Genomic DNA, 24,651 nt, shown 5'->3' with positions numbered 1-24,651 from the left:
TCAAGATCTGCTTTCTGAATCTTAAATCCTAAAGAAGCTCCTTACCTGAGTAATCCAACCAAGAGCAGAGTACTCTATTAGTGTTCATTGGAAAGATCTAACACTTTTTAAAATCCATCTGTACCACAATAAGGGATTTTAAATAGCTTCCCAATAATCTTCTTTATCAGGATTAAAAAAAAAATTCTCTTTTTCGTTACCAATCCTATTCCCAGAGTAAAGAAGACATCAGAGCTCTCAGACTGTGTTGTCAGAAAAGTGGCCAAGGTTTGAGGGGTGGAAACCTTGTCATTTTCACCTTTAAATCATCTCCTAACGTCACCTTCTGTTTGATGAGACCTTTGAAGTGATCTTGAGATAATTTGCAGCTTCCAGTGTACTTAAAGATGAGGATCAGTTTATGTTTAATGACAGAGCAGCCTCACTATAGTGCATTCAATGCAGAGTAAAGCAGCTGTATGTACAAAGCAGGATTGCTATACAATGCTGTAAGTACCGGTAGTCTATTTCAATACATCCCTGCTCTGTAAAGTATCACATGTCTTAAAGTGACATTACCTCTATTACAAGCTACAATGAATTGCTATACTAGCCCACGATCTGTTAACAACTGGAGTAGCATTTAAATGCCAGCACATCTGATATTTTTTACATTATACATAAAGAAAGAAAAACTCCTTTTCACCACAAGGAGGGCATGTTTGAAAAGAAAAGAATGGGCAGAAAAGTGTGACACAAGCAGGCTACCAGTGTATGTGGAAAGACAAAACACTTTACTTGCAGTAGCCAATGGGAAATTAGAGACCCTTTAATTGCATTTACTGACCCTTTACTCTCAGGGCTCATTCTTCCACGGATTTGCTAGAAATAATCCATGAAGTCAGTCCACAGATTTAAGGAAGTCTATATAATTTCACAAGTTAGAAAGCAACATATATTTGCGATAGTGTCTTTTCGGGGGGGGGGAAGGGGGATTACAAAGGGAGGGAGGGAAGGTGAAGAGTCCTATGCACTTGTATAAGCTTTCCAAAAGCTTGTCCCAGTGCTCAGTAAAATCTTCTCTTCTAACCCCCAGTCATGTTGAAGGTACCTCAGGATGCAATGGAAAAAGAATACCCTCCATTCCTTCAACATCCTACCAAATGCTTACGCTCTGACATGACAAATTATTTATTAGAGTCATTTATTTATTGCCCACATCTTAAGTGGCTGTTTACAGGAATGTACTGGTTTTTCCCGTCTTGAGCTATATGTAATTATTTTTTAAACAGCATTTTATATACTCACTACACCACTAAATACTAATCTGATAACATTAAGGCGCTGACTTAAGCCTACAAAAAACCAAGTATATTGGAAGTTAAAGCTGAAACCTTCACTTTAAGTGCACAGTGCCTAAGTAATACAGTACATACAATAATATGTCAGAATACCTTCTTTGTAACACGATATGTTTTAATCATTTCTGGCATAAAAAAATCCTACTTTCATTGCTTACCAAATGCATACACTAAACAACAATAATAATTACCTGTACTATCAAACACTTCCTTTCCAAACATTCAGAGCGCACAGCTTTCCTGGAGAGTCTTATTAAGAAGGTGCTTTGTGATTACTTGACTGATTTTAATGCCTCCTTTGGAGCCATTCTATTTTATTGTGTAATACATATGAAGAGACTGGCCTGACAGACTGACAGAGCCATTACATTGATCTGTGACACAATGCATCATAACCGCTCTTTATTACAGCCCCGATATAATAACGCAACAGGGGCGTGACTTGCACTGACAAAGAAGGGAATTCAAGAGTTTATAGTTTCAGCGCCATCCTGAATTCACCACAATGTGGGTCACTGTTGCAGAACATACAGCTGAGCTGTGCTTCATACAGAACCCAGAGTGGGCGAGGACAAACTTGCTGTTATGCCAACGTTGTGGTTCCACAACTCCAGGACTCCGTGGGGACCGGTTCAGCCTCCTTAGGACTGCTCTAATTTACACTCAACTGCCTACAGGCCAGAGGGCCGTCTGGCAGCCAGGACCAGCAGAAATGCAGACTGTTGCAGGCATACTCTTTTCCTGTAGCTGCTTCCACCCCATGGCAGAGACTGACACACCGAGGGAATCCCCAGGTGCATCAGCAGAGCCAAGAATAAGACCCATGCTATTGCTTTGAGACCCTAAACATGCTCTAGGCATAATAGGGTGAGTAAACATTAACTCTAAGCTGGCGTTTCTCCAGCCCTTAACGTCTTTAGAAAGTTGGTTTAATATTAAATCTCCTTTGTTGTTTCGCAGTGGGTTGGGCCAAATTCAATAGCAATGGAAACATTGGTGTAAGGGGTAAGGGTAGAGTAGTGTGCACCAGTTTGGCAGTGAGCAGTGTACAAAATAAGTGTTACTTGTACAGCATTAGATGACTCGGCTGTTCAAAAACCATGAAGCAGGCCACCAAAAATCATCAGATAGGCTTAACATTTTTTAAATGGGTTATTATGTTTGCCTATGTTTTCCAGTTACCCATGCTCCACTGCCATGAGGGCTAAAAACATATTTTCAAAGAAAAGAAAGCCGAGAGTCTCACATAACCACATGACTCCAGAAACTGGGGCTTTAAGAATATCAGATATCATGAGGCTCACGATGAGTTGATGAGTTGTCCAGGCTGCGTATAAAGAAGTGTGGCAGGAAAATAGCTGCCAGGAACATATAAGGAATCAGCCCTTTTCTTCTACCACTTACTTTGTCTTACACCTTCCTAGTGGTGGTTTTTCCTGCTACAATTCCTGTAGTGACCTACTTCTGCTTAAAAATTAAGCTGCATGGTTCACCTACAGAATGCTGGGTCAGTGCAAGTTTCACTAGTCTTAGCACTTACATCCATGGTATACTTTGTCCCATCATTTACACTCCCGCTAAATTTGACCCTGAATTTTTCCAAGGACCAATTTATTATTTTTAGACAAACTTAAAAAAAAATAGGAGTCCTCTTGTTTGGCAATATAGTGGCAATACTCACTGCAACGGACACAGAACCATTGCATTTGTTTGTTTTTCAGTAGAAAGCTAACTCTGAATATTCATGCTTTTAAAAGTCTATGGTGTGTTTTAGGTGCTTTCAGTAAAGGTATGTAATATTGTAGCAGCTGTTCATCCTGCTCTCCAGTTTAACAACGTTATTTCCCCGGACTTTCCCTAGGTTTTTTATAAAACTGGCAGTGGGTCGGTGGCAGGGGTCACTCACTCCTATCACTGTCCTCACCCATTTACTCAGCTCCTGCGAGGTGTTTGGGGAGCCAGGAGCATGTGCAGGAAGGCATTGCCTGGAGTGGAGGAGAGGAAGGTATGTGGGAGCTACAAGAAGACAGGGGTATGGGGAGGCCAGGAAGGGTGGAGCATTTCTGGGGAAAAGGATCTGTGGAAATTGCTCCAAAGAGAGGATCTACAGGTGATAGGAGCAGTCACTGAGGATGGTGGGTTCTTGGGCAGCAAGTCTGGTCGAGCTGTGGGGAGCAGATGCTGCAGCAAGTCACGGATAAGGAGTGGTCTGGAAAAGCTGGTAGGAGAGGAGGTGGGGGGGTTAAAGTCTCTGGGGAACAGTGTGGAGCAGCTGCTGTTGTTATTTAAGGGTGCTGGGTGTAGCTGGAGAGTTCAAAAGGTCACCCCTAATGCAGGGCTCTCCTGAATCTTGAGCCGAGAGCTGCTGGCTGTAGTTTTAGCTTGAGTGTCAGTATGCAGAAGTAAGGAGCCTGTTTAGCACAAACTCTTCCCCACCACAGTGTGTGAGCAATACAGGGCTGGCGGTGTTTGGGGGAGGCGAAGTGGGAACATGGGTAAAGGGGAGCTGCAGGGGTGCCTGGGAAAGAGGAGGAGTGTTTGAACTGCCAGGAGAAGGGGTTCAGGAGGGAATTCCCAGAGAGGAGCTCCTCTGGAGGCAGGAAGGGGTAGGGGGGTAAATGATCAGGCCACACACCTTAGCAGGGTAGGCGCTGGCAGATCAATGCAAGGTACACAGTTATGTACAGTACAGTGTAACTGTCACCCTGCCAAGTGCTGCTAACTCACAGCACAAAGAGGCTAATGCCACCACAACTTCTAACAGCTGCCGCTGTGGCACAGGACAAGCTCTTCAGAAACAGGGGACATGTTGCTTTCATGAGGGGAGGGAATATTAAATAGCCTGCACTTTTCATCTCTCCCTTGCCCTGGCTCCTGGCATCGCAGACATGAACAGAGGAGTCCTTGGCAAGTCCTGCCGTGGCATTCTCACACCTGCTTTGGTGTCTTTTCTGCCAATTCCAAATTTCAATGGACCGACAAGGCGTGGGAAGGCTCCGCTTGCCTTGTTCCAGCCAGATACAGTGTCATGTTTTCCAGCTCTGACAAGTGGCTCTGAGCACGTTGCCTAGCCAGTTTCGATGTCAGCGGCTTCTAGGGGAGAGGGAGAAAGACCGGCCTGCAACCGTGAGCCCTCAGGTCAAATTCAGGGCTGCAAATTTAGGAGCGATAATAGAAGAGAGAGAAAAATATGATCAGTGTGAATGTTGAATGGCAAACACCATAAGCGCAAGACTTACAGAAACGTGAGCTGCCTCGCAAAAGGAATCTGGGAGGAGGAATCTGAGAGACACTCAGGGTTGGGGGGTCATGTCACCGAGCAGGTGAAACGGCAGCTCCTGCCAGAGAGGCAGGCAGGAGGGATCGAATCCCTACTGAGGGGTGGGATAAACAGCTCTGCAACAGGCAAGGGTAGGTGGCTTTGCTGTTCCCTGGATGTCCCCCAGGGATGGTTTGAGACTGTTTTAAACACAGCAGGCATGTCAGGACGTGTTTCCTCCTAGATTATCATGGTCTGTGCCACAGCCTTGGGGATGGAGGGGGAAAGGGGGGGAGCAGCCGCAACAAATATACAGGGCTCAAAAGGCCTACAGGTTGAACAGTCAGGTCAGTCAGCCTCTAAAAGGGCAGCTGCGCCCAGGGGAGGACAAGCACCTCACACAGGAAGGGAAGAAGATTCCAACTAAACCGGATCCAGCCAGCAAATCAAATCACATAGCCCAGAAACCCCACGGGAAGGGGTCACTCCACAGGCTCCTCTTTTCTGTGCTTCTGTCTTCCCACTCCATGTCCCTCTTCCCCTGTTGCAAGAGGGGAATTCAAAGGTGAAGATGGATGCAGGCAGCCATTTTCCAGCTGTCTTTCATAGGGTCCTGAAGTCAGGAAAGGTTGGTGGGGAGGGTTAGGGAAAGCGCAGCCCACAGGCAGCAGAAGGTGGAAGACCCCAGTGCCAGGAGCTGCAAGAGAGGGCTTGGAGCATGAGAAGCCTACACCAAGGCCGAGTAAGTCCCCTAACCTGATTAATGTGGAGGGGAACTGAAGGCAAGATTGAAATATTTTAGAAAAAAACCGTGCCCGTCAGCCTGTGCCATTGGGTGGGATTTCTCATAGCGCAGAGGAAGCCAATTACAGGCAGAGTTTCCTGAAAACTGTGGGAAAACTCCACCCATCTTAAGGCTGATTTGTTGATAGGAGGGATTTCCAGCAGAAGGTCCACATAAAAGAGCAGAGTTAAAGGTGGGGCTGGGCTGTCCCTGGCCATCATCCCACCCCCTCAAAATGTGCCAGAGAAACGTGACCCTCAGGGAGGAGGAACTAGAGCTGAGTAGGAGGTTGGGGAGGGCAGGCTGATGTAGATGCCATACTCTCAGGTGCTTCGCGTGGGATGTTTTTCCATGGATGTGGGGGAGGGAGTCCTTGATTTCCCCCTCACAGGATTCCCCCTGTCGAGTGGCAGCAGGTGTGTGCGAAACAGGAGCCTATTCCTCATACACCTCAGAAATCAGGAGGGTTTGTGGGGTGGGGTACCCAAGGATAGTTTGGGCTGCTGGGAGCCAACGGGGACCAGGATATTGGCAGGAGTCAGGGGTACTGGGGAAAGGGCAGGAATCACTGATGGAGCAAGTCTGTCCCTCATCCCATTAGTTTTCTTCTCTACCAGGCCCTGGCCCCCTGTCTGTTCCCCACCCTAGCAGCTGCTGGCACCAGTGCCTCAGTGAGAGCTCCATGCTGGCCTGGCGCCAGAGGGCGAGCAGGAAGAAAGGAGCAAAGCCTGTCTGCTACAGCAGCCCCAGTGAAGCCATGGCCACTGACCCCCGTCCACAGCCCCACTGAATATGCAAGATCTCAGATGGGATGCAGGCAGGCAGCTCAGGGCTGCCAAAGATCAGAGCATCACAGGAGCGGGAGACGCCCAATACTCAGCTGCTCTGAGTTGACGGCAGCGCTAGGTTTCCTCAGGCTGGTAGCAGAAGCCGGACAGTTCCAAAAGCAAATTTTAAAGAGGGGCCTTCTAGATAAATAACTATTTAATTCACTCGCTTCTTCCCCTTGGTTTTACCACCTAAATAAGGAGGGCAGCCAGATGATAAAGGCCTGAACGCCATGTGATAATGGCATGTGCAGTTACACAAGTTATTGCTTTGTACGTGCATTTCTGTTAATTTCATATGCAGAGCAGGCTGACAAAAGCACCCACACAAGGTCCTCTGGCCTCCACTTTCTGAAAGTTAGGGCCCAAATATAGATTTAAATCAACAGGGGAGGGATTCAAGGACCAAAATATGGAGGGAGGAGAGGGGATTCTGGAGCATAACCAATTCAAATGCAAGGCCCAAAAATATCACACATCTCCTTATAACTCAGTAACACATAACCTACACAGTGATGTCATTTCCAAGAACACCCACATTGTATGTTAATGTTGTTTGTGCAAAGAAGTTTGACTCATTTTCTTTTTAAAAAGTATGCATCTTTAATTCGCTAGCAGTTTACTTTTCCAGATAAGGTGACCAGATGTCCTGATTTTATAGGGACAGTCCTGATATTTGGGGCTTTTTCCTACATAGGTGCTTATTACCTGCCACCCTCTGTCCCGATTTTTCACACTTGCTATCTGGTCACCCTAACTGGAGACAACGACTGCATTTTAATTAGCGTATTAAGGTTTCCTCTGGAAAGTATGCACAGCCTCAAACATTTGAAGACAGAAATCTGCACTCTGTGAAAGATATTTCTGTTTGCCCATGTTTATGTATCTATTTATACTTAAGAGGGAATGTAATTGGCTTACTCCTTTAGAAATGCACAAGTCCCTGATGCCTGGTCTGGCTTAAAATCACATTATCATGACTTTACTAGCCAAGTTTCTCTAAGATGTCCTCTTCAGTAAATTTCTAAATATCCCTTTCAGGCATGACAGATGTGGGTATTGCCTGAAATCCATTCTTGTGAGCTGTTTTCATTTGTGTTTCCAAGAGTAACAAACTGACCACCCACAGACAGACCAGAGATAGTTAAATCCTCTTATCCAGAATATCCTTTCATACCGATTTTTAGTAGGAAAAAAATCCCAAATGTGTGTCGTGCGCTGCTTGCCTTGTGCCCCTGCTTATCCATTTGTTTTATTCCTCTGTTCTGTCAGGGTCCTAGATCTCTGGGAGTTTGCATTTAGTGTAGCCTTGTCATGAGTATTTGCCTCTTCAACAGAAAAAGGCTACTCCCCTCCCTTACCCTCATAGTACTGTGAATTCAGATGCCAGTAAACTGATGAGAAGTCACATCAGCCTCCTTCATTTACTCCAATGACTGAGCTTTTGGGGAAAGTTCAACTTTCTCTTCTCCTCCTCTGCAGTATCGTGGGTTCTGAGATGAAGCACACAGTGCCAAAGCAAAAAGCGCATGTGCACCCTCTCTTCCTAGCCCACTCTGCCACGGTTGTAGGAAGAAATGTCTGCCCCCACTTTCGGTTGCTGGAGGGAAAGGCTTGTGGTCTGCATGCTGGCCTCTATGAAGAGGGACACAATAGGTCTGCCTTCTCTTCTGAGATCTTCATGGGGCATATCCCCTCAACATACCTTAACCTTTCCAGTTGTGTTCCCACCATGTCCCTCTGGTATGTCTTCATTCCCCTCCCTCACTAGCCTTTCCCTTCTTGTGCAAAGTCTCCCTCCATCATTTTTTCCTCTCCTACAGGGTGCTCCACTACCCCAAATCCCCCTTCATTTATAGTATCATTTTCTGTTCTTCCCCCATAGTGCTAATCCCCTACTCTCCCTCCCATCCTGTCATCTCCCCGTCTGATCCACAACATGGGGTCTCCTCAGGGCAGGACACGCTGCCTGCCTCCCACAAGTGAAAACCAGCAGAGAGAGCAGTGGGAGATGCCAGCCATGACTGCTCAGAAGTAGAGGACAGAACTCCCATTTTGCAAAGATTTGGCTTTGTTCTGAATTGGAACAAAACCCCAAACTTTCTAAAGTTATCTGTGAAGAAAGAAAAAATTTAAGGGCCAATTGAAATGTCTTGTTTCAATGAAGACTTATCAAAATCTTTCAGTTCCAACTTTTTTACGTTCTATAATACAACATTTACAAAATTTCAAAATGAAGTCATTTAAAAACAACAACATTCTATCCCCAAAGTGTCCAAACGAGCTGTTTTGATATTTTCAGGAAAAAGTTCCAAAACATAATTTTTGCAACAAAATGTTGGGAAGCATTTCAGTTTTGGTGGAACTGCATTTTTTTGCTAGAGTTTCTCTCTCTAGTTCTGATCTGGGGCACATGGACTCTCTCTGCTGGAATTACCGAGTCTGCTGGCCCGAGGCAAGAGCTGTACCCAAAAAAGTTTGTTTTTCAACCCCAGCTCTTTAGAATGGAGGTAGGGGCCCAGGATACAGCCCAAAATCTTGGTGGTGTTGGCACACAAGCCCTGCCACTCCCTGCCCTCTTACTCCAGCAATTTCCTATCTAGCCTCAATCCTACTGTTTTGTGGGAGAGAGGCATGCCCTGTCTCTGGAGTAACAAAGCAGCATGTGTCACACAGACCTGCAGACTGAAGGAAGCAGGGCAGAAGCAAGTGGACATAAAGGGAAACCACTTCCCACACAAGCTGAAGGTCTTGTCTACACAGTTTTTGGTACCACTTAAACTATATTGGTTTAGAAATATTACCTACACACAAATACCCCCTGTGACCGTTTAAAAGGATTCTATGCCCACCCAGGACTATATGATGGCATATGGTATCCCCTGGAAGAAAGAAAGGCCCACCTTCCTTTTAATAGCTGGACTCTGCTAATTGTGCAGAGTACAACCAGACAACATACCAGGCAGTGCAAGAATAGCTTCTTGTAGGTAGCTATAGTATTTGTAATGCAGTTAGCAACTGGTATCTCAGCTGCTCTCACATGGCTCAGCAGAAGCAGCTGTTCTGCCAATCCCTTCTTCCATAGATAAAGGTCTACAGGCATGTTAGCTTAGCTGGAACTGCTTAAAAAAGATAAAAATATCACGTCACTTTTTTAAAATAGGAAAGTGTAAGGTACAAAATAATTAATTTGTACATTGAGGAAAGTAGAAGGCCAAAGGAAAGACTTCAAGAGTTATTGTTCCTGACCTACCTTAAGTGTTATTCTTTTTTAAAGAGAGATCTAGTCGTGACCCATATACATAGGAGACAGATATATTGTTCCTTTTAAAGATTCATCATGCCTACAATAGAAGTGGGAGAGGGAAAAAGCTATAGTTGTCAAGGAATTTTGTACTGAAAGTTGTTAAACTAAATAGAATGCTATGCATAGGACAGGACATAACAATATTCATGAATAATTTGCCAGCCGCAAGCAATGGGGACATGTGCTCTCTGCTAACTCCTAGCAAAAGGAATCAACAATACAGTACCTCCCATCATCAAGGAGCATGACATTTAATTAACAACCAATATATTCAAAATACAACCATCCAGGACAGGAAGTTCTTGAACAGTAATGCTAGGAAAGAAGAGTTTTATGCTGTAACGGGAATCCTTTTGAACTTGGGAAAACAATTTACTCCAAATGGATGGCACATCAGTTAGAAGAAACAGTATTGCCATCTTGCATGTTATAGATCATAAGAACAATAGATCCATGGGTTTTAAGGCCAGAGAGACGTGCTGATCATCTAATCTGACCACGTGCATAACATAGGCACTAGAATTTCATCCAGCAATTCCTGCTGCAAGCACGGTTCTCTGGTTGAACTAGACCACATGAGAGACAGCCATCACTATGCATCTTATTATCTCATGCCCCTATTTATCCTAGATATTCATTTAGTGACTTTTGGTAACTTAGGCTCTTAAAAAAGAATATTAAAAATTAAGAACATGATAAATAAATATTTTGTAGTCTATAATCAATGGAACACAGTAATACCAGGGTACAAAAATACATGGGAAGGACAGAACAGGTCGTGCTGGTGGGGGAGTGTTGGTGGCACTACATGTGAAAGAAAGCATAGAATCAAATGAAGTAAAACCCTTAAATGAACCAAATTGTACCACAGAATCTCTATGGATAGTAATTTCATGCTCGAATAATAAGAATACAGCAGTAGAGATATATTACCCATCACCTGACCGGGATGGTGATGGTGACTGTGAAATGCTCAGGGAGATTAGAGAGCCTATTAAAAATAAAAAACTCAATAATAATGGGGGATTTCAACTATCCCCATATTGACTGGGTACATATCACCTCAGGATGGGATGCAGAGAGAAAGTTTATTGACCCCTTAAATGGCTGCTTCTTGGAGCAGCTAGTCCTGGAACCCACAAGAGGAGAGGCAATTCTTGATTGAGTCCTAAGTGGAGCACAGGATCAGGTCCAAGAGGTGAATATAGTTGGACCACTTGGTAATAGTGACCATAATATAATTTAATATCCCTGTGGTGAGGAAAACACCCCAGTGGCCCAACACTGTAGCATTTAATTTCAGAAAGGGAACTACACAAAAATGAGGAGGTTAGTTAAACAGAAATTAAAAGGTACAGCCCCAAAAGTAAAATCCCTGCAAACTGCATGGAAACTTTTAAAAGACACCATAATAGATGCTCAACTTAAATGTATACCCCAAATTAAAAAACATAGCAAGAGAACCAAAAAAGAGCCACTGTGGCTAAACAACAAAGTAAAAGAAGCAGTGAGAGACAACAAGGAATCTTTTTAAAAGTGGAAGTTAAATCCTAGTGAGGAAAATAGAAAGGAGCATAAACTCGGGCAAACAAAGTGTAAAAATATAATTAGGAAGGCCAAAAAAGAATTTGAAGAACAGCTAGCCAAAGACTCAAAAAGTAATAGCAAAAAAAATTTGAATTACATCAGAAGCAGGAAGCCTGCTAAATAACCACTTGGCCACTGGATGATCAAGATGCTAAAGGAGCATTCAAGGCCGATAAGGCCATTGCAAAGAAACAAAATGAATTTTTTGCATCGGTCTTCACAGTTGAGGAACTGTCCCAGACTGAGGTATCATTAGACGAGGATTTGGAACAAATTGATAAACTAAACAGTAATAAGCCACCAGGACCAGATGGTATTCACCCAGGAGTTCTAAAGAAATGCAGATATGGAATTGCAGAACTGCTAACTGTAGCCTGTGACCTATCATTTAAATCAGCTTCTGTACTAAATGACTGGAGGATAGCTAATGTGACGCCAATTTTTATAAAGGGTTCCAGAGGTGACCCTGGCAATTATAGGCCGGTAAGCCTGACTTCAGTACTGGGCAAAGTGATTGAAACGATAATAAGGAACAAAATTGTCAGACACATAGGTGAACATAATTTTGGGGGAAGAGTCAACATGGTTTTTGTAAAGGGAAATCATGCCTCACCAATCTACTAGAATTCTTTGAGGGGATCAACAAGCATGTGGACAAGGGGGAATCCAATGGATATAGTATACTTAGATTTTCAGAAAGCCTTTGACAAGGTCCCTCACCAAAGGCTCTTAAGCAAAGTGAGCAGTCATGGGATAAGAGGGAAAGTTCTCTCAGGGATTGGTAACTGGTTAAAAGATAAGGAACAAAGTATAGGAATAAATGGTCAGTTTTCAGAATGGAGAGAGGTAAATGGTGGTGTCCCCCAAGGGTCTGTACTGGGCCCAGTCCTATTTTTCCAGATCATTTATGAATATGTTAAAGGAATAAACAGTGAGGTAGCAAAATTTGCAGATGATACAAAACTACTCAAGATAGTTAAGTCCCAGGCAGACTGCAAAGAGCTACAAAAGGATCTCACAAAACTGGGTGACTGGGCAACAAAATGGCAGATGAAATTCAGTGTTGATAAATGCAAAGTTATGAATATTGGAAAAAATAATCCCAACTATACATATAAAATGGTGGGGCCTAAATTAGCTGTTACCACTCGAGAGAGATCTTAGAGTCATTGTGGATAGTTCTCTGAAAACATCCACTCAACGTGCAGCAACAGTCAAACAAGCAAACAGAATATTAGGGAATCATTAAGGAAGAGATAGAGAATAAGACAGAAAATATATTGCCTCTTGTAACAATTCCACCTCATCACCATGGTGCCTCCTGCTGGTCATTCTGGGAATTAGCTCAGTCTTTTCACAGGGCAACATCCTCCGTTGGTGTCTCGCCTACTGTCACTTCTGCTCCGGACCTGCATCGCCTCAAGGATCACAGCATCCTTTTCAGGACAGAGCCCTTCGGCCATGCCCCATTTTGTTCTCCCCCTGCTTCCAGGGGAGCAGCAGTCCTCTGTCCAGCCACTCGCCTCTGTCACCAACTGCAGCCCAAGGTTCTAGCCACTCACATCTGTGGCAAACTGCAGCCCTTCACTGGCCACTGGCCACTCCCCTCAGTGGCTAGTGGAGGCGAGGAGACCCAGGCCCATCCACTACTCCAGATCCCAACCCATAGACACTCTAGGTGGCAGCCACATGCTGCATCTCCTTCGACTCCCATTGTGCATTTCCCTGGGCCACTTCCCCATTACCCTAGCACCTTCTCTGCCCCTGCATCCAGGCTTCAGTCTTTCAGCCAGTCAGGCTAGAGCTCCCTTTCACTTCTCTGACCCAACCCAGCATTGCTCTGTCCAGGGTGCTGGCAGTTCCCTCAGCCGTTCAGGAACCCAGTCCTTTCTCCCTGGGTTCCCAAGAGGGAACAGTTCCTCTACCCTGCAGCTCTATTTATATATAGGCCTGCTCTGCCCTGACCGGCTGCTCCTTGGAGCCCCTCACTGATTGGCTGTCTGCTGTGCAGCCTCCCCAGGGCTGCTTTTAACCCTTTTTCCACCAGTATCAGGCAGATGCCCCATCACACCTCTATATAAATCCACATCTTGAATACTGCATGCAGATGTGGTCACTCCATCTCAAAAAAGAGATATTGGACTTGAAAAGGTTCAGAAAAGGGCAACAAAAATTATTAGGGGTATGGAATGGCTATGTGGAGAGATTAATAAGACTGGGACTTTTCAGCTTGGAAAAGAGCCGATGAAGGGGGGATATGATAGAGGTCTATAAAATCATGACTGGTGTGGAGAAAGTAAATAAGGAAGTGTTATTTACTCCTTCTCATAACACAAGAACTAGTGGCCACCAAATGAAATTAATAGCAGCAGATTTAAAACAAACAAAAGGAAATATTTTTTTCATACACCACACAGTTAACCCGTGGAACTCCTCGCCAGAGAATGTTGTGAAGGCCAAGACTACAACAGGATTCAAAAAAGGACTAGATAAATTCATGGAGGATAGTTCTATCAATGGCTATTAGCCAGGATGGGCAGGAATGGTGTCCCTAGCCTCTCTTTGCCAGAAGCTGGGAATGGGTGACAGGGGATGGATCACTTGTTAATTCCAAGTTCAGTTCATTCCCTCTGGGGCACCTGGTATTGGCCACTGTCAGAAGACATGATACCAGGCTAGATGGACCTTTGGTCTGACCCATAATGGCTGTTCTTATATTCTTATAGCATTAGCATGGGTAGTTTTAGTCTGCGGCTTCCTTTCCAAGGTAGCTTGGCAGCTAGGGTGAAAAAAGGGTAATATTGCATTCAGGTCCCATTGACATTCACGAGAATTCCACTACAGGGCAACAATAATGCAGGGTCATTTTACTGAAAAATAGTTTGTCTGATACTGAGTAAGTGACACTTGAGTCTAATTGGCCAAATCCCAGAGAGGTGGGCAACATTTTTTTGGACAAATCGTTTGTTTACTGAAAAATGCAATTGTGAACAATAAGAAACTATTTGACTCAACTTCACCAAATAGCACAAGGCAATTTTTTCTCAGGACTTTGATGCCATACACAAAACAGGGTGGCATTTCATAGTGACAGCAATTCATAGTCATTCATAATAACAATGAATAGTCATTGAGTCAGGGAAAGAGAGAATGACTCTATTGTCCAGTGGTTAGGGCATTTACCTAGGGCAGCAGTTCTCAGACTGTGTGTTGGAACCCCAGAGTGGGTCATGACCTGTTTTAATGGGGTTGTCAAGGCAGGTGTTAGATTTACTGGGCCTGAGGCCCAAGCCTGAGCCACACACCACCTGGGGTCCAAGCCCCAGGGCTTCAGCCCTGCGGTGGTGGGGTTCAGGCAGGCTCAGGCTTCAGTCCCCCCTCCTGGGGTTGTGTAGTAATTTTTGTTGTCAGAAGGGGGTCAGGGTGCAATGAAGTTTGAGAACCCCTGGTCTAGGATGTGGGAGACCCAAGTTCAAGACCCTCCTCCGATGACTATTTGTACAAAGTGGAATACATCTTCAAGAGGAAGGTTTGAGAGGCATCCCTCCTCACACCAGAATAACCCATAGCCATTGATTAGCACGAATGCTGAGAGCCATTGAACCAAGCAATAAACCCTTTAAATTTTGGAAACCACTTCAAGCCAAGGGATGCTGCAGCACCCTCAGCACCTCTAGTTCTAGCATCTATAATGGTTAGGGCACTCTCCTACAATGGAAACCCAAGTTCAAATCCCTACTTCAGATGAGGCAGACAGGGGAACTGAACCTGGATTGTACACATCCAAGTTGAGTTCCCTAACTATTAGCTAAAAATGATAAGGAGGCCATCGCATCCTTCTCTGGCTGTTTTGTGAATCTAGCTCTTTCAAAATGATCCATTTCCGGTCAAATGAAGCATGAAAAAAAATCTGTTCTGGGTCAAACAAAAGAGGATCCATTTGACCCAAACCAGATTCTTTCAATTTGACAAAAAAACAACAACTTTTTTTCCCTCCCAAAACTACCAGCAGACAAGTGAGGGGGTTTGGGAAACAGAATCTTCCCCAGAGTAACACGCCAAATAATTCAGTAGCGCTGGGAGTTCAGATGCCAGATCCACCATGCCCCTGGACCTCCAAATCGCATTCACACTGTAACAGCAGCTTACCCAGTCCAGCATCAGGATGGTCTTAACTTCTCCTCAAAGGCAGTCTTCTCCAGGCTGGTTGGGGAGATTTGGCCTATAAGCCAAATCAGAAGGATCTCCTTCCAGCATAAACAAAAATAACAAAATAAACCATCTTTTAGCTCTTCCCAGACAAAATCTCTTCTATGGGTTACAGAGGAGTAAAACAGGGAGAGCTTCCTCTAACATTCTCTGAAAGCCCAAGCTAGAAACCTTTGAAAGTAGAGCTAACAGACCAGGCCTCAGGCCCACACTGTTCCAACTACCCCAGGCTCAAAAGTCCATTTCCTAAGCACAGACCTTCACCCCTCACTGCTGGGGCTCACAAACAGCCTTTGGCTACAAGGCTTCTTCCACGGTCATCTTTAATCCCACCATCTCTTTCCTTGGGGTATTTTCAACAGTCATTTGGTTGCTGCTATAGGTCTCTTCCCAGGCCCTTTGTTGAAAGGCCCAAATATCTGCTACTACTCCCTTCAGTCCTTTCCAAATTCTGAGCAACAAGGAGCCTTATATTGTCCCATGTCCCATGACCCACTCAGTCAGGTTTTAAAGGGGCCAAGCCTTGAAGCAGAGATGGGCTGGACTTAGAGCCGGTCCATAAAGAGAGCTAGCTAAGCAGACGGCGCCTGTGAGGGGCACAGTTCTGTGACAATACTTTCTTAAAGGCTTCTCTCCATTCAGCCATCGCTGTACAGGGGAATGGCACCAGTTCTGCTTCCTTAATGACCTTACATCTCTGAAAGGCTAGAAGGAAGCAGGTTTGGGGGCTACAATAACATTATTGGTCAAACTAAGATCATGATATTAAGACATGACTGGGCTGGTTTTACTGGTCCATTAATACAGTTGTATTGTGTGTGTTGTGCAATACAGAATGCTGTATAGAGTTCTGTTATCAGTTTAATACACTTTTTAACTTTGAAAAGTCTTTAGACAAAAATGTGGTCTCATGTACTCAGAGTCATATCAACAATCTTCTTGGACAACCAAGCACTGCATACTTGCTGTATGGTGCATTCTGACATTGTCCCAAATAGCTAACATCAGAAAGGAGTCCCTCATTGGTACATATTAAAAAGGAGGTGAGTGTATGAGACAGGCTGTGTGAGACAACTGTTCTGGTTTTTACAAGCACTATAAGGATAGATTGCTATCCTGTCAGTGAACGATAAAGGTCTCTAGAGTATGCACTGGTCCACAGTGGAAGGGGAAAATCTCAGTTGTAATATATCACCTAGTCATTGACCAAATAGCTTATTTGAAAACCTGTTTATTAGCTTCTATTTTATCACAAAGTAAGTTAGTAGTGGAACAACATTGACAAATTGAGATATTTCTTTGCTAGCTGCCACTATATCTCTTTTTTGTATACCCATGGCAGGGGTGTGGACACCTGGGGTCTGTTACCAGCTCTTCTGCAGATTCTTTATGTGGCCTCAACCAATATGCACTTCATTTTATTCACCTGTAAAATTCACTGACATTTACAGGGGGTTGTGAGGCTTAAATTCAAATTTTTATTGTGCTTGGAGATCCTCAGATGAAAGACGCAACAAAGTAGAGTACTATTATTACTGTGAACGGGTTAGAAAAAACTGCACCTAACTCAACAAAGAATACTCCTGAATAAAGGTGTGTGAGAAAGCCCATTAGTAGGTCAAGTAGGTCAAGTAGTTCAGACTACTAGGGGCAAATTCTGTCTTCAGTTAAATCCATGCAAATGCAACAAGGAAAGGCAACATGAACAAAGCCACTTTTAAGGAGGAAGTGTAAAATAGAGGGTAGGGAAGGTTCCCCAATAAGGACAAAAATAAATAATAGTCAACATGGAATATGTAAAACACAGTGGGCCAAATACATCACTGATATAACTGCTCTGTATCTAGAAAGGATGAATATTGCCCAGTATGTTTCAATATTCTGGACCTGATCCTACATTCATCATACACATAATGAGCTTCCATGTTGTACGGCCTACATATTTAATTCTACACGTTATTCATGCGCGTTGTACTCCAAGTCATTATTTAAGAATAGCATTTTGAGCATCCAGTTCCAAATACCGTCTCCTTGTTTACTGGGCTGGATAGAAGGCAGCCGCCGAAGGCTTGTGCACTATATCGGTGCTGTAGATGGTTAGTTTCTGAGTAAGTAAGTAGTGCATGAAATGAGCATGGAAAAGATTCATATACTGTCCTGCTTTTGCTTCGGAGCAGGTTGGTTGACTGACAGCAAACCCTATATAATAATTCCTTGCAGGCAGATGGTAAGATCACGATTTGCTCTTCAGTTTCAATTCACTGCCGTCTCTCATAAGCAACATAGCTACATGATCTACCAATAAGAATGCCTATGCTGTTCTTTAATTTTTCCAGTGCCGGAATGAAAACATATGGATTAATATTGTGACTTGTTCTCATATTTCACTGTGTAAAAAATTGTCTTAAATTTACCTCCAACATCTCATAACTGATCAAATGTAGATAACAGCTTCAGAAATCTACACAAAAGCAACCAGTAATTTCCTACACCATCCCTGACAGACAATACTACTTTGAATGGTGGCGTAGGTGTTGGAATTCTTGCCTTGCATCTCCAGCTCTCTCAGCGCATGTTGTTTTTAGGCTGCCATCTGCTAAAGCACAGTGCCACATGAAGAGAGAGAGAGAGAAGTGCTCCAGTGCCCAGTCTGTTCTGTTTTCAGATTTGCTCTTCTATTTCCTTCAACTCCCAACACCCAGGCTTTGCCATCCGTTACCTCTGACGTTAGTGATACGATCTGCAAATTCGCCCACGTTCCCGTTAATTTTCAATGACTGAGCGCATCTCTTGAACTGGTATCCAGGCTTTTGTTTTGATGAATGAGTACTGCTATGCCATTGCACCAATATAATCCTTAACCTGGTGGTATAAGTTAAAGGCAATTCATTTGTTTTGATATTATAGAGGTTGCAGTCAAAGAGAGGATTACACCATTTGGAAGGACAGGATAGTCCACATCTGATTATTGAGATTTAAAGCTATCTATCTATCTATCTATCTATCTATCTATCTATCTATCTATCTATCTCCTTAAATTGGCGTCAAATGCCCAAGATTTTTATCAAAGGAACAACACTGTTAGTATTTTGAACAAAACACAGCCATGCACATCATGCAGTACAGAATGTAGGAATCTAATTACCACAGTAAATATGGGATGATGTGCATTATCGTTGATTCACTGGGCTTTGCACTGAAATTGTCAGCAGAACACTTTGACTTACTGCTGCTTTTGCTTCAATGCCTTGGATATTTGGAATATTTATAAGATGACGTTCATTTAATTCTACTTTTTGTTTGGAGACAATTTTACAGAGGATAATTTAGGTTAAGCTTATTATGTGGTATTCCTCACTGAAATATATTACAAATTTAATTCCATGAAACAGGCCTATGTTATCACTCACCAATTGAAAATTATCTCCTTTGATCCTTATTTATATTTTCCCCCAATCTCTTTTCAGGTTTTAAAAAATTTTGGTTTTGTTTGCAGCTGAATAAAATACTACGGTTTTGTTGGCGTCATAGGCTCCGTGCATCAAATTGTTGTGAATGTCACATTCTGAATTCTGTATTCCAGGCTGAGAAGTCAGAAGAAGCAAGTACATGCAGCCAGCAAAGAAATTCTCCCCACATTGCTTGCAAAACATAAAAGAGAATAAAAGAGGAGCAAGATGAGAAAGTAGAGATTGGGAAAGTGGGAGTATAAAAGGCTGTCTGTTTAAAAGAGGTTCAACTAGTGGTTTGCCTTTTATTCTAGCTTTTACAGCAATCCTTTCTCTCAGTCTCTAAATTGTACCAATAAATGGTACAGTACACTTAAAGCTTTGGTTTTGATAATCAAGATAAACTAGAATAATTTTGTATTTGAAAAAAATATATTTATTTTTACATCTAAGCTGCGGTGTAGTTCTCGTCATCCCGGCTGCCACAGCAAAAGATTGCAATTGTGTATTTAACAAGATTTTACTTGCTTTGTCTCCACAAAGAATGGCAGGGGGGTGCTCGTGCAATCAAAGAAGATACCTTCTTATGGAGGACTAAAAGTGACTCCATTTGATTTTCAGGAAAACTCTACAAAATAGTTTAATAGTTCAATTATTAAAGATATTTAAACAACTAATTCTCTAGGAGTGATATTCACCCCACAAGCAGTGACCCAACACAAGGTCTATATGCACTCCTTACATCACATTTAAGCTTTATTTTGATGTTTTAAGAGGGTCTTTAATGGCCCATAAGCCTTGTGCTGGTCCTCTGAAGTTGACCATATGTAGTCATCCTCTCCAGGTTTTAAAAAGGCAGCATAACATCCAGCTGGGCTCCTCCTCTTTCCATTTCCCCACAGGAGGCTGAAAAATGTTAAACTGTTCTCTTCACAATTAAATTCATGAAACACTTTAATTCTGTGGCAGCCAGACACTAAGGAACAGGAAAATCATTTAATCTCATAATGTTTTAGGGCCCCTAGGCAAATGTAAACAGTATATGCTGATAGACTGAGGATTTATTGCCAGTGCTGAACAAAGTATCTGCTGCTTTGTTTGAAATTCCACTAGATTTTGTAGATTTATTAAATTGTTTACAGAATTTCAGTAACAAAAATTATTGCAGGGCAAGTTTCAACATACCAGCCTCATTTGTGCAAGAGGGAATTTTATATTAAACTATATTAAAATCACATTAATCTGAACTAAACTAACATATTGGACTGTAAGAGTGAGTCACTATTAAAATCACTCCACTGAGCCGAAGTGAAAAGGCCCTTGTCACAGGCTGCCCCTTAAGAAGGAGCAGGGTCCAGTGCCCAATTGTGTTTAAGGGAAGGCAACTGGGCCTTCTAAATGGGAGGACAGCAGCAGTGAGGGACTGTTACCTGTGGACCTTTCTCAGCCTTTCTCAGGGAAGAAAGGGAAATCTGCTGATAGGGTTCCTAAAGGAAACAGCTAGGGAAGCTGCTGAGAATCCAGAAACACAGAACCCAAGAAGGAGGGGTGTGCAACCCCTGAACCTGAGGGGACAGACTATAGGCCTGGCAGACTTTATTTTGAGCATGGGTGGAAGAAGCTTTATTTCTAGTTTATTTGGACTTAATAAAGTAGAACCACCAGCAGGGGGACTTTGTCTTGTACCTGCAGAATATGTGGAGTTCTCAAGGGGTGCTGAGAAAAGGTAAAACTGAGGCAGGGTGCTGAAGAACCACACTTGACCAGAAGAGGGTGCTAAAGGGCAGGGCCACCCTTTCTTAGTCTTCAAAGAGAAGACGCACTTACCCATCATATATATCGCAACATTTAGGCTGGTCTACACTCAGTGGGGGGGAACAATCTAAGTTATATGACTTCAGCTACGTAAAAAATGTAGCTGAAGTCAACGTACTTAGATCTACTCAATGAGGTGTCTTCACTGCAGTGAGTCAACTGCTGACACTCCCTCGTCGACTCCGCCTGCGCCTCTCGCCCAGGTGGAGTACCGGAGTTGACGGGAGAGCTCTCAGATGCGATAAATCGACCCCTGCTGGATCGATTGCTGCCTGCTTGTAGTATAGACAAGCCCCTAGAGTACAAGGAAGTAATGTTTGTTAAAGTACCTTAGGAGCCTAAGTCCTGCTGAAAGTTAATAGAACTTTGGCATCCGAGTCAGTTATGTGCTTTTGAAAATGTTACCCAAGATTAACATCAATGGGACCAGGGTTTGAGTCACTGAGAAGTACAGTGGGACTTAGCTCCTCTGGACATCTATAGCCTCTGGAATCTACAGCTGTGGTATTTATGGGCACCTAACTGCCACTGAAATCAATGGGAGATTAGATAGGTGCCTAAATATCTGTGAGGATCTGGGCTTACAGATTTGCTTTCTATTTGACTCTGTTCTGTATTTTTAATTTCCCTAATAAAAAACAAAAGAAGAAAAATCAAACAGCCTTTGAAGAAAGATTTTGCCTGAGACAAGAACCTTAGCAAAATGCAGATGCAGACAGCAAGGTAGTTTCGTGACCACATACTACATGTAAATCATTTCAGTGAGCATATTAACATTTACGAAGAACATCAAAATGTTGTCAATAGAATGAAGAATAGTTCACCCAAAACATAAGAACGGCCATACTGGGTCAGACCAAAAGTTCATCTAGCCCAGTATAGTGTCTTCTGACAGTGACCAATGCCAGATGACCCAGAGGGAATTAACAGAACAGGTAATCATCAAGTGATCCATCCCCACCATTCCAAGCTTCTGGCAAACAGAGGCTAGGGACACCATTCCTGTCCATTCTGGCTAATAGCCATTGATGGATCTATCCTCCATGAACTTACTTAGTTCTTTTTTGAATCCTGTTATAGTCTTGGCCTTCACAACATCCACTGGCAAGGAGTTCCACAAGTTGACTGTGTGTTGTGTGAAAAAATACTTCCTTTTGTTTGTTTTAAATCTGTTGCCTATTAATTTCATTTGGTGACCTCTAGTTCTTGTGTTATGAGAAGGAGTAAATAACACTTTCTTATTTACTTTCTCCACACCAGTCATGATTTTATAGACCTCTCCCATATCCCCCCCTTAGTCATCTCTTTTCCCAGCTGAAAAGTCCCAGTTTTATTAATCTCTCCTCATATGGCAGCCGTTCCATACCCCTCATCCTTTTTGTTGCCCTTAGGCTCATGGTTTAGGCCAGGGGTCGGCAACCTTTCAGAAGTGGTGTGCAGAGTCTTCATTTATTCACTCTAATTTAAGGTTTCACGTGCCAGTAATACATTTTAATGTCTTTAGAAGACCTCTTTCTATAAGTCTATAATATATAACTAAACTATTGTTGTATGTAAAGTAATAAGATTTTTTAAATGTTTAAGAAGCTTCATTTAAAATTAAATTAAAATGCAGAGCTCACCGGACTGGTGGTCAGGACCCAGGCAGTGTGAATGCCACTGAAAATCAGCTCACGTGCCGCCTTCAGCACGCATGCCATTGGTTGCCTACCCCTGGTTTAGGCTCACCCAGGCTCATGGTTTAGCTAGACCAGCAAATGAAAAAATGAAGTCAAAATACAAAGTATGTATTCTCAAAGCTTCAGAGCAAAATAGTGAGTACATGTGAAACTGGAATAGGCAAGCAATACATTGACCAGGCAATATTATGGCTGAAAAAGTCATGATGCTTCTAATTCTCCAGAACTCTTGCAGGACATGGCTGCTTTAAGAGAATCTACCTCCTTCTCTGCCAACTGTGGCACAGTCAGGGTGTTTGCGCAGGCAGCTAAGGTAAGAAAGAAAGTAAACCTTCCTCTCTGCAAGGCTCTGAATGCAGGCACCCAAGGATCCAATGTGATCGTGATAGGGAACAATGGGAACTTGTAAAACACTCCGTTTAAGTCAGGGCACTGTAAGATACAGCTTTGCTGAAGAAAGTGAAAGCAATACAACCAGTATTAAATCTGTGTCACCATGAAGTGTTATTCCCAACTAGCCTGCTCTTACCGTTTGTCCAGACAGCTGACATGCCTAGAGTCCTCTTCACTTCGTAACAAACCCTCAGTCTCTTGGTACCATAACTCAGAGAGAAATGACAGCAGGCCAAGAAGTACAAGCATATCTCAATGCAAATGTTCAGGAACAAAAAGGCATAGCAGCAAACAGAATAATGGGCAGATCTGTGTGTGGTTTCTGGCTTTTGCTTTTCCAAGATGCACTGTAATTAAACCGACTTAATTTTCTAGTGTAGACCAGACCTAAATTCGGTGCCATGTCACTGTGGAAGACAATTATCTGACACTGATACAATCATAGGTGTGAGATTTTCAAAAGTCCATCAATCTACTTCTGCTCCCATTGAAATCAGTGGTTAAAGAGTTAGACCAGCAATGAATACTTGTGAAAACCCTATCATGGAGCTGCTGGGTCAGAGCATCCCAGCATACTTAATGGTTTGCCATCCATTTAGCCAAATCTTAAATATCCATATTCAATACGGATAGGAGGAGTATCATTCACACAGGAGTATGAGGCAGGAACCTGATAACTGGCACCAACTGAACTCAATATAGGCCAGATTCTGTCACCCTTACTCATGCTGAGAAACACCGTATTCCTCGAATAGTCCCCTTGACTTCTATGAGACTACTTGGGGAGTTAGATACTACCCAGTGTGAGTATGGGGTGGTAGAATCTGAAAGATCCTCTGTACTATTTCCAGAGCTTAACTACTCTTATTCAGATTTTTTTTTCTAGTATCTAGCCTAAATCTTCCTTGCTGCAGATTAAGCCCATTACTTCTTTGTCTTACCTAGAATGGACATGAAAAATAATTGATTGCAGTCCTCTTTATAACAGCCCTGAACATATTTTAAGACTGTTTTCAAGTCTTCCCTCAGTCTTATTTTCTCAAGCCTCAACATGCCCATCTCTTTAACCTTTTCTCATAGGTCAGCTTTCCTAAACCTTTGATCATTTTTGTTGCTCTCCCTGTTGCAGTCCAATGCAAATAGAAGAAATTCAAGATGCTATACCTGAAAAATGGGTGTTCATAACAGAAGAGACAATCAAGTTATTTTGGTGCTATAGTGCTATGAGCAGTTGAGGAGTCACAGTCATTCTGCTTAGTATTTACCAAATGTAGGAGACATTTCAAGTTATTTTTGCCTCATTACTAAAAGGAGCCACAAGTGAGATGGCTTTCTTTTAAGTCAGTGTGTCGACATGAGCAGTGTAATGAAATTGGTCAAGGGAAAAATGAAAGCTTCCTTTTTACCCTCCAGAATGCAAATTTCATTGTGACTTACTTTTAAAATTCTGGTGTCTTCACCCCTTTGTGGCAAGTCAAAACTCACTGCTGAGGTGAGGTCTGTATTCAAACGCAGTACAGGTCTGTCGCATCTTACACACATTTAACATGCGCGATTTCAGCTTTACGTGATCAGCAAAAAAAAAAAGAGAAAAATAACAATTTTAATACTGTACCTGTAGTGCTGGCAATTCCGCCCGCTATTCAACTCAATGTAATTTTGACTATATGCAGTTTTCACTTTACACGCTAACCGCAGAAAGGAACCCCCATGTAAAATGAGACTCGCCTGTATATCCAAAACTTGGGGAAAGGGGTATTGTTTTTTTTAAAAGCAATCATCTCCTTCATCAAAATGTGTATTGTGAATGTATCATCTCAGCTTACAGGTTTAGCAAAGTCTGAGGCCACAGACTATTCTTAATTTAAGGAGCATTTACTGATCATATTCTGTATCCGCCTGGTTATGGATGGAATTAACCGAAGTGATTATCCCAGTTATGGTTAACATCATGAACCTGTTGTTGTGATCAAACTTTGCTTCATCAACCTACAACTTACAG

The 24,651-nt window shown here is 42.9% G+C and overlaps 1 protein-coding gene across 1 annotated transcript in view; it reads right to left on the bottom strand.

The window, feature by feature from the left end:
• TAFA1 (TAFA chemokine like family member 1) overlaps nt 1–142 on the bottom strand; it is a 317,166-nt gene extending 317,024 nt beyond the window's left edge. Inside the window, exon 1 of the mRNA XM_045022951.1 lies at nt 46–142. The gene's annotated coding sequence lies outside the window, so the exon portion shown is untranslated. The remainder of the gene's footprint in view (nt 1–45) is intronic.
• Between the last annotated feature and the right edge of the window lie 24,509 nt (nt 143–24,651).

Source organism: Mauremys mutica, chromosome 7 (genome assembly GCF_020497125.1).
Source record: "Mauremys mutica isolate MM-2020 ecotype Southern chromosome 7, ASM2049712v1, whole genome shotgun sequence".
In the NCBI taxonomy this organism is placed as follows: domain Eukaryota; kingdom Metazoa; phylum Chordata; order Testudines; family Geoemydidae; genus Mauremys; species Mauremys mutica.
Note: the sequence above shows the minus strand (reverse complement) of the source record. Positions and strands in the feature narration are given on the sequence as shown.